This window comes from Tenrec ecaudatus, chromosome 7, assembly GCF_050624435.1.
Source record: "Tenrec ecaudatus isolate mTenEca1 chromosome 7, mTenEca1.hap1, whole genome shotgun sequence".
Taxonomy (NCBI): Eukaryota; Metazoa; Chordata; class Mammalia; order Afrosoricida; family Tenrecidae; genus Tenrec; species Tenrec ecaudatus.
In genome coordinates, this window is record NC_134536.1 from 80326782 (window position 1) to 80340578 (window position 13797).

Sequence of the window (13797 nt, forward strand, 5' to 3'; positions counted from 1 at the left end):
ATCAAGGATTCATGAGGGAGGAAGGGGAAAAATGAGAAGCTGGTACCAAGGGCTCAAGTAGAAAGAAAATGTCTTGAGAATGATGAGGGCAACAAATGTACAAATGTGCTTGACACAATGAATATAATGGATATATGTATGGATTGTGATAAAAGTTGTATGAATCGCCAATAAAAAATTTTTTAAGAAAATAAGAGATTTAGGTGCACTAAAAACTCCTAGTTATTATCATGTGTGTATAAATTAGTGTACAGTTTTCTTAAACAAAATGAATTTGAGGTTGATACTAGGTAAAATGGAGTGCTATGAATAATTATCTTACTTGACTGCATTATTTATTTGCTTCTTTTGGGTTATAATAAGTGCAAAATATTTTATATCATTAATAAATGATACTGAATTCTCTGTGTAGCAAATTGCTATGGCTAGTTGTAAAGCAAAATATAGGTAAGAGATAATCATTTTAGTTGAATGATATTCTATACTTCATAAAACTTATGCAAATTATTTTCTATTTAAATTTTTTCTATTTACTCCTACTTGTAAAGAGGTACAGTCTACAGGATTACTTGATTTAATTCTAAATATATTTGTGTATTACTACCTTGTGTTCAGAATATTTATCTACAAAAGGAAACTAATGCTGACTCTTAAATATCATTATTAAATTTTACTTAAATTGCATCTTCTTAATTCTGCAGTCTGAAATTTCTCAAACATTCGATCAAGATGCAATGATGGATACTGGTGATTGCACAGGTTGGACACCAAGAAGAAGGAGCAGTAGTTGGAAAAGATGCCCTTGGTGATATGACACAGGAGATCACATGATAACATTTTGCAAGATCAATGACTTCTTCATTATAAACACCCTCCCCCAAACCACAACATAAACAGTGACTGTGCACACAGATTTCACTAGCTGGACTACATAGGAGTCAAATACACTGCATCTGTGGAAAAGCTCACTATCACCAAGGAATGCCTAGGGACTGAACATGGGGCAGGTCATCAATTACTCAAATAAAAGTTCAAGTTGAAGCAGAAGAAAACTAAAACAATTCCACAGGATCCAAATTAAAGCCAAAGGTATCACTGATGGGTCCTCTGACTCTTAGTGACCTTAAACGATAGAGAAAAACTGCCCCTGTGAGTTTTTGAGACTAACTCTTTACAGAATCAAAAAACCTGCTCTTTCTCTTGGAGCTCCTGGTGGTTTTGAAGTTGTGACCTTGGGATCATAACTCCAACACATAATCACTATGCCACCAGGTCTCCTACATTTAACAAATTGCACATCAATGAACAAACACAAGATGAGATGTGAAACGGCATCAGGAATATCATAGATGGGGACGGCAGAAGGTCATGGAGAAGAAAGAAAGAAAAGATCAAACTGGAGGTCAGTAGAGGCTCCGAGGCTTTTGCTTTTGAACACAGAGCAGCTAATGAGAATGGGAGAAAATGGTGACGTAAAAGAGCTGAACACAAAATGCCAAACGGAAGTTGTGAAGACAGAAAAATAGCACAATAATGTGTACCAATGCCTGCAATTAGAATGCCAAAAGGTAAGAGCATGCCATACATTTACAAGCTAAAGTAATTGAAGAAAAACTCAAATATCCAGCAGAAAAATGGAAGGATTCTGTGGGGTAAAATTTTGAACAATGCAGGAAAAACCAAAAGAAGATTACAAATAAGCACGCACTGTACCAAAAGAATTGGTGGCGTTCGACCATTTCAAAAGGCCACACATGGTCAGGTACTGGTGGTATTGAAAGAGGTTCATGCTGCACTGAAACAAAACAAACAAAAGCACGGCTCTAGAAATGGACAGAATACCAATGAAAATATTTCAACAAAATGATGCAGCACGGGATATGGACATTCTTCTTTGTCATGAAATTGGAAGATGATTACCTTACTAACCGATCAGAAGAAATCCACACTTGTGCTCACACCAAAGAATCACAGCCCGATGGAATACAGACACCATCAATAACATAACATGCAGCCACAAGTTTGCTGAAGATAACTGAAAAATTGTTGCGGCAGTACTGTGATAGTTTATTGTGCCAACATGGCCAATGAACACATGTGGGATTAATTGAAGGGCAGAGCGATAAATGGCTCCATGAGTGTAGCCTTTCTTGTCTCTTGCTCTTTGATGATCGTTTGAGCTGGGGACTGTCTGACTCTGTCATCTGGCTGCCCTGCCTTGATGTTTGCTGCCTGTGGCCTGATAGCCTTAATTGCTCTACAGAGGACTACCCAGCGGCCCTCAAGACTTGAAAAACTGCCAGTGTCTTACCTGTCATACGGAAGTGAGTTGCACTGAACCATTTGTACTGCTCTCTATATAAATATATATAAAATCATTGGTGTCCTGATTTTGTTTCTCTAGAGAACCCTGTCTAACATAAGTACATTGACAAGGGCATGTCATAAATTCAAGCCAGATTCAAAAGAACATGTAGAACAAGGTGTACCAGGTAAGAGCAGGTAATACTACTGATACCGGGTCAATCTTGGCTGAAAGTAGAAATTACCAGAAGTTGGCTTATTGTATTTATTAAATTTAGTAGGCAAATGCATTTACACTGTTAATGCTGGGAAGTGACTAAGGAAACATAGAGCAATTGATGGTTTGAATTGTGGTCCTGGCAGTGAATAGTGAGCGTATCATGGACCACCCAAAGAAGGAACAGATCTACTTTGGAAAACACAGAACTGAATTGCTTCTTAGAAGTAAGACTGGCACTGCTTCATCTCTCGTACTTTAGCCATATTATCAGGAGACATTAGTCCCTGAAGAAGAACATCATGCTTGCTAAAGTAGAGAGCCAGTGAACAAAGGAAGGGCCTTAATAAGAAGATTAACACAGAGGTGACAACAATGTATTAAACATAGCAATGATTGCTATGGATGGCATTGTAAAGGGTAGTGTTTCCTTCTGTTGTCCGTGGGATGCATGCTTCAGTATTGATGGGTCTTGGAGACATTATGCTGGGAAAAATACACTAATCCCAAAAGGATATTGTTTGTTCTGACACACAAAAAGATGAAATAATGATGAACTGATACCAAGGGCTCAAGTAGAAAGAAAATGTTTTTAAAATACTGATGGCAACAAATGTACAAATATACTTGACACAATGGATGGAGCTGTATGAGCCCCCAATAAAAGGATTTAAAATAAATAAATTAATTAAAAGTTTGTGGGGAAAAAAGATGAATAAAACAAATGTATGCAGACCAAAATGTATTAGTGGTTACTAGTCATGTTAGTCTGCAATAGGCTTTCAAATCCAGTATGAAGGGGCCTCCTACTTTGCTCTTCTTCTTAAGGAGTGATTTGCTTACTCTATTTCTCTTTCCTTTCCATATGACTTTGATAACTAGTTTTTCCATTTCTTTAGAGAATGAAGTTGGGATTTGGTTGGAATTACATTGTATTTATAGATTGCTTTGAGTAGAATTGACATGTTAATGATATTAAGCCTCCCTGTTCATGAACACAGACAATGTGACGCATGCATTGTGAGTAAAAAATCATCCTACTATTGCACATACCTATATTGGAATGTGCTACACATTACATACAAGGTAATATGGTGAAATAATATATTCAACAGGTTGTGTTAGTCTGGGTTTTCTAGGAAGGTAAAAACCCCGATGTTTGTTTGTGTCTGTAAATAGAGATTTCTATCAAGAAACGGTTCACACCTTTGTAGAAGTGGGTAAATCCAATCCAGTTCAGGTCTGAGGGTAGGCCGTAAACTGAAAGCTTCTCCTGGCTCCTGTAGCTGCAGGAGCTGGAAACAGAAAGCAGGAAGATGAAGCAGGAATACTCCAGGCTGGTGGATGCCGAGTTGGATGGATCTGAGATCAGCTGGATGAATCCCAGGTAGGCTGGCTGCTGTGATGTGCAGGTGATAAAATGGGAGGTTGATGTAGCAGATGCAGGATCCCAATCCAGCAGTGGAAATCAGCTGGCTTCTACGCACATCCACTGATATTAAGAGTGGACCACGCCTTGAATAAATCTCCGTCATTTCTCTCAAAACAGTGACCAGATTGTTGTTGCTGCTATTGTTAGTGTTGTTGGCGTTGGATGCCACAGAGTTGGTTCTGACCCAGAATGAGCGTCTGCTCAACAGAAAGAAACCTTTCAAGGCTCCGGGCCATCTTCACAATTATTCTTACGTTAGAGCCACTGTGTCAATACATTGTTTTGTCAAGGACTTCCTCGTTTGTTCTGTCCCTCTTCTTTACCAAACACAATGCCCTTTGCCAGAGACAGGTCTCGCTTGGAACCATGTCCAAAGTACACGAGACAAGTCCCACACCCTCGCCTCGGAGAAGCATTTGACTGTGCTTCGTACAGGAAAGATTTGTTGGTTCATCTTTGGTGTGGTGATTACGCGCCGGGCTGGGAGCCTCATGGACAGCATTTGAAACTGCCAGCAGCATTGTGGGCGAAACCCACAGGGGCTCCCTATGAAGCAACATTGCCTGGATGGCAGTGAGTTAGAGTTATTGACATATAATTCACATATTATGCAATCCCGAATAGTGATTTGTAGTTTTCCTTTTATAGGGCTTTTGTTTTTCAGGTTATGTTTATTCTTAAATATTTAATCTTTTGTGTGGCTATTGTAAATGGTATTTTGCTCTTGATGGCATTTTTAGAACTCTCTACTGGTATATAAGACTGATTAATGTTTGCTTATTAATTTTGTATCCTAGCACATTACTGATCTTTCAATTGTTTCCAACAATCTTTTTGTCAAGTCTTTTGAATTTTCTACATATACAATCATGCCATCTGCAATAGTGAGTGTTTCACTTTTTATTTTCCCAATGTAATTCCTTGATTTATTTTTGCCGGCCAATGGTTCTGGCTAATACGTTGAATAACAGTGGTGATAAGGAGGATCCTTCTCTGTTTTCCAATCTCAGGGGAAATATTTTCAGTTTTTCCTTGTTGATTGAGATGTTGGATGTTGGGTTTTGTATCTGACATTTACTGTGTTGACTTTATGACATATTTTTAATTGAATAGGCACATAAATAAAATATTTCCTCTTAAGTGGTCAGTTTGATATATTTGACCCTTTTATACATTGGTGTGATCACCGATAGGGACTATTTCAACATCACCCTAGAAATAGAATTTCATTTGTTTCAAGTGAAATTTTTCCACTATTCTTTTTTAATTTTTAAAAATTTCTACCTTCATAGGCTAATTTTAAATGATGAGTTTCCTGTAAACTGAAGTATACAGTTCTGAACACAATGTTTTTGAGATATAGTCATATGATTTCATGTATTGAACATTCAATCATATAAATCAGTGACTATCATTAGAAGTACGATTTTAGGAGATCCAAAGCCAATCTGTAGGCAACTGGACACCCCCTTACTGAAAGGTAGCAGGGAGGAGACGAGCCAGTCAGTGTGCAGGGTAGCAACAATGAAACATACAGCTTTCCTCTAGTTCTTAAATGCTTCCTATCCCCAACTATCCTGATCCAAATTCTCCCTTACAAACCGGCTAGATCAGAGGATGTCCACTGGTACAGATAGGAACTGGAAACACAGGGAATCGAGGGCAGATGATCCCTTCAGGACCAGTGGCAAGAGTGGCGATACCTGGAGGGAGCAGGAAAGGTGGGGTAGAAAGGGGGAACCAATTACAAGGATCTAAATATAACATCCTCCCTGTGGAATGGAGAACAGAAAAGTTATGGGTGAAGGTAGACATCGGACAGTGTAAGAGATAACAAAATAATAATAATTTATAAATTATTAAGGGTTCATGAAGGAGGGGGATGGAGAGAGAGGGGTACAACGAGGACTGATATCAAAGGCTCAAGTAGAAAGCAAATGTTTTGAGAATGATGATGGCAACAAATGTACAAATGTTCTTGACAAAATGGATTGATGTATGGATTGTGATTAGAATTGTAAGAGGCCCCAATAAAATGATTTAAAAAAAGAAGTAAAATTTTAAATATAAAATAAATATTTTAATGAAGGTCAATAAAATATGAAAATATTTTGAAAACTCAATGATAGATAAAAATACCATATTCTTCTAGACACAGTCTTTGAGGTGCTGAGAGGCATGGCATTGCACACTGTTATGAAGAAAGAGCACACGTGGCATAAACCACAGGAGAAATTATAAGCAAGTTAAAAATTAGAGAATAGAAAACACTATGATAAATGTCATAGTCTTGGCTTTATAAATACTGACAATGTATTTCTACCAATGATCATCGTGATGTTATCGGGTGGAGTGCTGTTTCAGGCTGTTATGCATAAGATTGCCATGCATTGGCATCAGCTCGATGACAACTAGCCATGCCAAAGAGTGCATTTTATTATGTGTTAAAATTGTAACACAGAGCATGGCACTATAACGTTCTCTTAGAATAATCCAAATTAAAAGATGGAATTCTCAACTTGCAAGAAACACAGACTGCTGAAACTAGTTATGCCTATTTCGAACTTGCAGACCCGTCACATTTACTAATCATCTGTACAGAAATTGTCCCTTCAATCATGCATTAGATTTCAGATTAAAACATGATTTTACCTTGAGTGAAGGTTTAGAGTAAATATATACATATTTTTACCTAACAATCCATGCACATATTATTTCATGACATTTATTGTAATCCCCACATTAAATCACATATCACACTTCCTCTTTGTATTTGCAACTTAAATTTCTCCTTCTTTTAAAATCCTCTGAACTTTGTTCTTTGGGACATGATGTCCTTTTGATGTAAAATGGCTCATTATTCTACTGGTATTATTCTCCTATGTACCTGTTCATTGTTTGGGTGAAAATTGCATGATGGGGATGAATTTGGTAGGTTTTGATGTTCCAGTGGTCTGTATCCTTTCAGTAAGCTTAGTTTTTAAATGATTTTGGGTTCTGTTCTACATTTTCCTCCCACTCTATCCAAGACCTTATAAGGCGATCCCTTTTAGAGTGGTCAGTAGTGATAATTGGGTGCCATCTATTTCTTCTGGTCTCAGAGTCATGGAAGCTGAGGTTCTCTGGGTCCATTACTCCTTTAGACTAGTTGTTTTCATGTATCTTTAATTCTTCTCACTCTTATTTTCTCTGAAAATGGTGATAACACTAGTTGCTCCTTTAGATGGCTTCTTATGGTTCTAAATTCAGAATCCATGGCTCTAAACTCAGTAAATTATTCTTTGGTGAGACAAAAATAAATGCCACAAGCAAAAGTGACTTTGTTTGCAGTCTCGTCTCCAAACTCACTGCCATCACTTCTGACTCAGAGCGACTCTGTGTAGGGATCCTTAGACTGGGTCTTTATAGGAGCAGATAGCTTCAACACAGGTTCTTACTGATGTGTTTGAACTGCCGGCTTTGTGGTTAGCAGCCCAACCCTTAGTTTGGTAACCCCTCTGAAATTTAGCTTCCTCGTATTCTAACTGAGAACTTGAATTAGATCGGTAGTTATTAAACCCTAGAGTATCGAAATCACACTGACTTTCAGATTCATTGGACCCGGATTAGGGTAATATGAATTTGTATTTCAAATAAGTTCTCAAGTGATGTTGATTTTCAAGCCATAAGCAAACTTTGAGAACCACTAATCAGGTATTCTCTGAAGTGCCTTATATATCACACATTCTGGGTTTCCTACACGAAGATTTCCATATATTGTATTATCCTGGTCTACTTTTTTTCCTCCAAGAAAGACTGGCATTTTAATGTTATTTTCTTTCACATATTCTTTTACTGGAAACTAATAGAATTACTTTGAGATCATCTAATCTTTTTAACAGAATAAAATAAATATCTAGCCTACTGTCTCCTATTCTTGCTATTAGTATTAACAGATATTTACAAAGTGAGATTAAGAGACTTCTTCATAGCCTGGGTAGTAAATAATCCCACTTTAACTTCAAATTATTTTCTCCCAGGTCACTAAATTATACTTTAATTCAATTGTGCTTTAGAGATTTGCCTGATAACGTATCTTCTCCTGGGGAAGGTATCTTTTGGTATCTCTCTCTGCTTTAGACATGAATAGATTCAAATCTGAATCAACACGACAATCTCAAGGTGCAATATTTCTGGGGAATAGTGTGAGCACAGTGATGCCAACAGTCAGGATAATTCCTATCACAGCCCAGCATCGTAGTTTGAATGTGTATCTGATGTGCTAGCTTTGATATGAATCCTGGATATATAAATCGGTTCCATCATATTTTTTTCTCCCTCTCAAAGAGACAAGTTCAACAAGAGCTCTTTAGCAGTCATGAGACAGGGACAAGGTTAGAGAGTTGACTGCTACCTCAGGCACTCTGCTGTCACCTATCTCTTACTGTAGTACTTAGCCAGTAATTGTCAGTAGGCGCCAGAGGGCAGCTTTACAGTGAGAGGGTCAGGTCGTGTGCACCCACTAGGATCACTCGGTGTACTATCATACTTCCTCACAGCATACCCAAATCTATCTCCCCACAAGTGCACATTGACATAAACATATTGCACTTTCCCCTTCTGTATAATGACTCACACATGATGTTGGTGCCTCAATTTCAACTGTGTCTTCCTTGTGTAGGCGTACTTTAACACATCTTGCCACAATATGGTTTCCAGAGGCAGTGGGTTGCCTTTTCTTTGTGTGTTCTTGCATTCTAAGGGCCAATTCATCGAGACTGGGTAGAAACTGTGCCATCCTCCAAGGAAGTCAGAGAGTAAGATTATCTTGTTCACTCAAGGATAGTTTTTATGATGCCCTCATTATTTGATTTGTTACTTGAGTATTATACAGTGGCTTGGCCATTTATTCCAAAGCTATAAAAGTGTCTGCTTCCAAGCAATTAGTGGAATTCCTTCCCACAAATAAAGGAACATTAAACAAAGGAAATATAGAAGAACTGTGTCGCTGCCGGTGGTTTCAGACCCTACGCTAGAAATAGGACAAAGATGCAGACAAGGGTAAAGATTAGAGATTTTAAAAAGAGAGAGACAAAAGAGAGATAGGTATTTCAATGCCAGCAATTACCAATATCTTTTTATCTTTGTATGCTAGGATAGCAGAGAGGAAACTTCCACTCACATTGGTCAGCCTCAGACTACACTTCCATTAGGTTATTAACATGTGATTAAAACATAGTAATGTTTTATTATAAAGTCACCAAAAAGCATGTTTCTATAAAACAGAGAGTAGAATAGGGACTGCAAAGTTGTCTAATTAAAAAAATTGCACTCCCTCATATTTTCTGAACTGAACTAGTTATAGAACTACTATATGGTAAATCAATCACAAGTATCAAAAGGCAAATATAAATATCACCATATTTGTGTGTGGAAGTGAGTATAGGTATTGGGGATAGTGATATTTACTGTGCTAGGGGAAAAAAACTACTTCTGAAAACTGTCCCCTTTATATTTTTTAGTGGTCTTACATTAAAATTAAGGAAATATAACCATTCAGTTGACAACTGTAAATGAGATTCATGATTGAAAGTGCTTTGGGGATATAAACCTGAGTTCACCGGCATGGATGTACTTGTGGCTCTGGTTGGAGATCCTCTTAGTGTTTTTCAGAGATAGAGGGTAGAGGATGACAGCTTGGTGACACAGAGGATATGTAGGCTCACAATAGGATAAAAGGGCAGAGTAGAAGTCACACATGGCAAATATCCAGGGTGACCAATAAGTACTATAGTCTCCTTATGGAGAAACCCTGCCATGCAGCTGTTGGCAGTTATATTGTCATCATGCATTGTCTTGCCTTCTGGCTAAGGCACTCATACGTTCAGAACGCTGTTTTCCACTCCTACACGTGTTTTGCCTCCGTATCAAAGGGCCAATGACCATCAAGTTGACTCTGACTCAGGAGACTCCTTTGTGCCATAGTAGTTTACCTTGTCAATGGCTTCAGTTTCTTCTTAGGCTTCTCTGGGTTGATGTGAACATCCGGTTTTTCAATTAGCAGCCAAGTATATCATATAATTATATTTGAAAGCGAAGTCCATATTTACTTAAATTAAAAATTTTGAACTATACTATAATAGGAACAAATGAACCTAATATTCCAAAGTCCTAACTATGAATCTGTTATCATATCAGTCTTTATTAACTTACATTGATCTTGCCAAAGGTCAAATACATCTCTGTAGCACACAGTGATCCCCTGTTGTTCCACGTAATAGTAAACCAACAACTTTTCATTTCTCATGACCTTGCAGACTTTGGTAACTGCTTTGGCTCTCATGAGTGAGGTGATGCGTCACTGAAGGGTGGGCACAGAGCAGTGTTATGATCTAACCGTTTAAAATGATCCATCAGGCTGCTTTTTAAAAGGAGAGAATGGGGTGAGGAATGGATAAAGAATAACTCCAGGACAGAGCAATGTGAAGTCTGTGGTAGTGGTCATTTTGGCAGAAAGTGGACGACTTATGTTTATGATTATGGAAACAGAACAGTAGGATTTGAACTGAAGGGAGATAAGATTTTAAAGAAAGAGAACAGTAAAGCATGACTGGGTTTTTTAGCATGATAAAATAAAAGTTGGGAGTTGTATTAATAAATGAGGAAGACCGGATGATAAAACATTTTTCGGACTAAGTAGAACCTTTTTATGTGCAGATGTTAACCTTGGAGGGATATTTGATATCCAGGTAGAAGTAGAAAATAGTAGTTCAATAGGTAGTTTTAGGGTTTAGGACAGACTATACAGCTGGTCCCAAAGCTTGGAAGGCTTGAGGATGCAGAGATAAGTAAAGGCAGAGAAAAGATATAACATGCCTGTAATGAGGACAGACAGAGAAGTAACCCCAGGGGAAATCGATGGCTTTCCTGAATGCAGAGAGAGGAAGCAACCAAAGAAAAACCAGGTGGGAAAACTACTGAGCTAGAAAGAAAATCAGAAGAGTATTCTGGAAGTCCTGGAGTGTGGGGGGGATGATCAACTCTCGTGAGTGTCACTGAGAAATCAAATATAATGGGGCCAGGGAAGCAACCTAGACAATGGCAATTATTACAGAGCAGTAGGGATAATGTGCACTGGAGTGAAACGAGGGAGAAGGGGAGGGGAAAAATTGAAGAAAGTAAGTATCGGTGTTAGTTAGGTTTCCTACTTGAAATTTATTTCTTAATCGTTTGAAAATATTTACTTACCATTGGACCCTACACTAAGTGGAAAATATAATACAATTAATTTAGTAAATTCCTTCTTCATATCTACTGGAACATCTGTGCCTTTTTGTCCACTGTGATAATTGAGATGTATGGCATGCAATAAAATTATTAATAATGTATCTTTTAGAATAATAATCTAGTCTTTGATTCAGAGCATGAAATCACCCTATAATCTGTGAGCCAAAATGTCAACAGTATCTTGGACTGGGTCCTGAGGATACTGGTGGGAAAAGGACAACATTCCTTAGCTGTTTATTTTTATTAGCTAATAAATGCTGCCTTGACTCATCACAATGTCTCTAGTTCATCTCTTTTCACCCAGTCTTCTGAAAAGTTTACCTGGGGAATTTCTAATCATATGTACATGTGGCAACAAAACAATGGAAACTGTTATAAAACAAAAATATCACAATTTTATCAGAATACCATCTATATAGAACTATATTCTTTTGAAGGTGGAATTTCCATTTCTCTAATATTTCCTGAGGAATTCTGTACTTTTTAATTTATACCACATCAACAGAGTACTTTTGGCATTTGGGGGAAGCTCAAATTGTGTTCTATTTTTTGTTTGTTTGTTTGTTTGTTTGTTTGTTTGGGGAAGTAAAAGACTCTGAAGAAGTAAATTGGGGTTATGTTTCCCAAAGAAATTCTATTAGTTACCCCCAGAGCATGAGCAGTTGCACTGTCATGGTGGGGAGGGAAAAACCCCTCCACACAACTTCCCTGGCCCTTTCCTCAGCAGTATAGTAAAAAAAAAAGTTAATACTGCTTAAGTAAGCCACCATGATCATCTTGTGTCCATCACGAACATCTATTATGACTACACCTTTGGAATTCCCCCAAAGAGTCTTTATACATAACCTTCTGAACTAACCTCTCTGTCTTTGATTTAACTGACCCAGTAGATCTCCTTGGAAGCCAATTTTCTATTGACTTTATTGACCAATGAAAGAGCAAAGAATCAACTCAATGACAGTCAAACTTGGTTTGATTGGTTTGGAGCAAGACTAAGACAAGTATACAAGTGTGATAGAGTTCTCTTGAGAAGAAAAACCAGTGTGGATTATAGATGATGGATAGATAATTGGATGATAGATAGATAGATAGATAGATAGATAGATAGATAGATAGATATAACAAGTGATAGAAGAATCATCGAAGAACAGCAAATCAGGCTTCCAACTGCTGTCAAATAAAGACACGGCTGATAGGTAATATGGCAAATCATTGGCTCAAGTCCAAATACCTGGACGTTGATGAGTTAGATTAAGGGTCTAATGTAGCAAGAAGTGAGGGAGGTTTTCCTACAGAGACTGCTTAACTAGGAGTAGGCTGCACTTCTGATGAACTACACCAGGGTTGTGACCTGAACAGGGAAGCCACACTTGCTCCCTCTACCACTTACAACTGCTTTACTGCCAGAGCAGATCTGACCATGGAATTGTTTCTATTACATAGACCATATTATGTGGAATTGTTTACACTGTAGAGACCTTATTATCGGGGAGACCTCAAATGCCAAACTATTGAGAATCCTGACCAGGCCAGGTTGACACAAAACCTCACTATCACAAGTATTACTGAGAGAGTGTGTCCACTGATCATAGAGACATGTCTAAATATATTTATATAAATTGGAACCCTAGTAGAAATATTTTTGGTTTTACTTTTCTTGATGTGTGTGTGTGTGTGTGTGTGTGTGTAAAATTCTGTCCAAATTTATTAGTTCACATGTTGCTCTCATTTACAAATTTCATGACTGGCTTGTCATAGAAATGAGGAACTAATACCAAGGGCTCAAGTAGAAAGCAGGTGTTTTGAGAATGATGATGGCAACATACATATGAATGTGCTGGACACAATGATGCATGTACAGATTGTGAAAAGAGTTGAATGAACCCCTAATAAAATGATTGTATTAAAAAAAAGAAAGTAGAAGGAAACAAAATCTTTTTTCTTTGTTTCTGGATACTAGTTTCATTTGTCAATGTTAATATTTAATATTCAAATAACATCTACAAGATGTCTAATGTTGACTCATGGTTCAACCTGAGCCATTGTTGAAGTTTTGTTGGATCATACACTACATTACACAGTGTAGGACCAGACAGACCAACTTAATGTGATGAAATATTGTAGAGATTTATGAGAAATTGGACATAATTTTCCTTACCTTTTCATATCAATAAGCATACTTGTTTTACATATTTAAAACTTCATACTGTATCTTAAAATTATGGTACCATAATAATAGCACACCTTTTAAATGAACTATGCCTGAATCTACAAAAATAAATAGGCAACTTAAAATCCATTCCTTAATCAGTGTATTGAAATGATTTTTATTGTGTAACCTATCAGAAAAAAATGTTAACACATATCTATAATATGCATTGATAAATTAGCAAATATAAAATATCCACAAGTTAAAGTTTGAAATGAAGATAAAATATTTTAAATGATTTGTTTTCGGTATGTGTTTTTACTAATTATACATAATACCGCAAGTCAAATTACTCATTTAGGATGAGGTCCATTATATTAATAAGAATATAATTTTCATATTTCAAATCATTTTTCTGCTTATTTAATA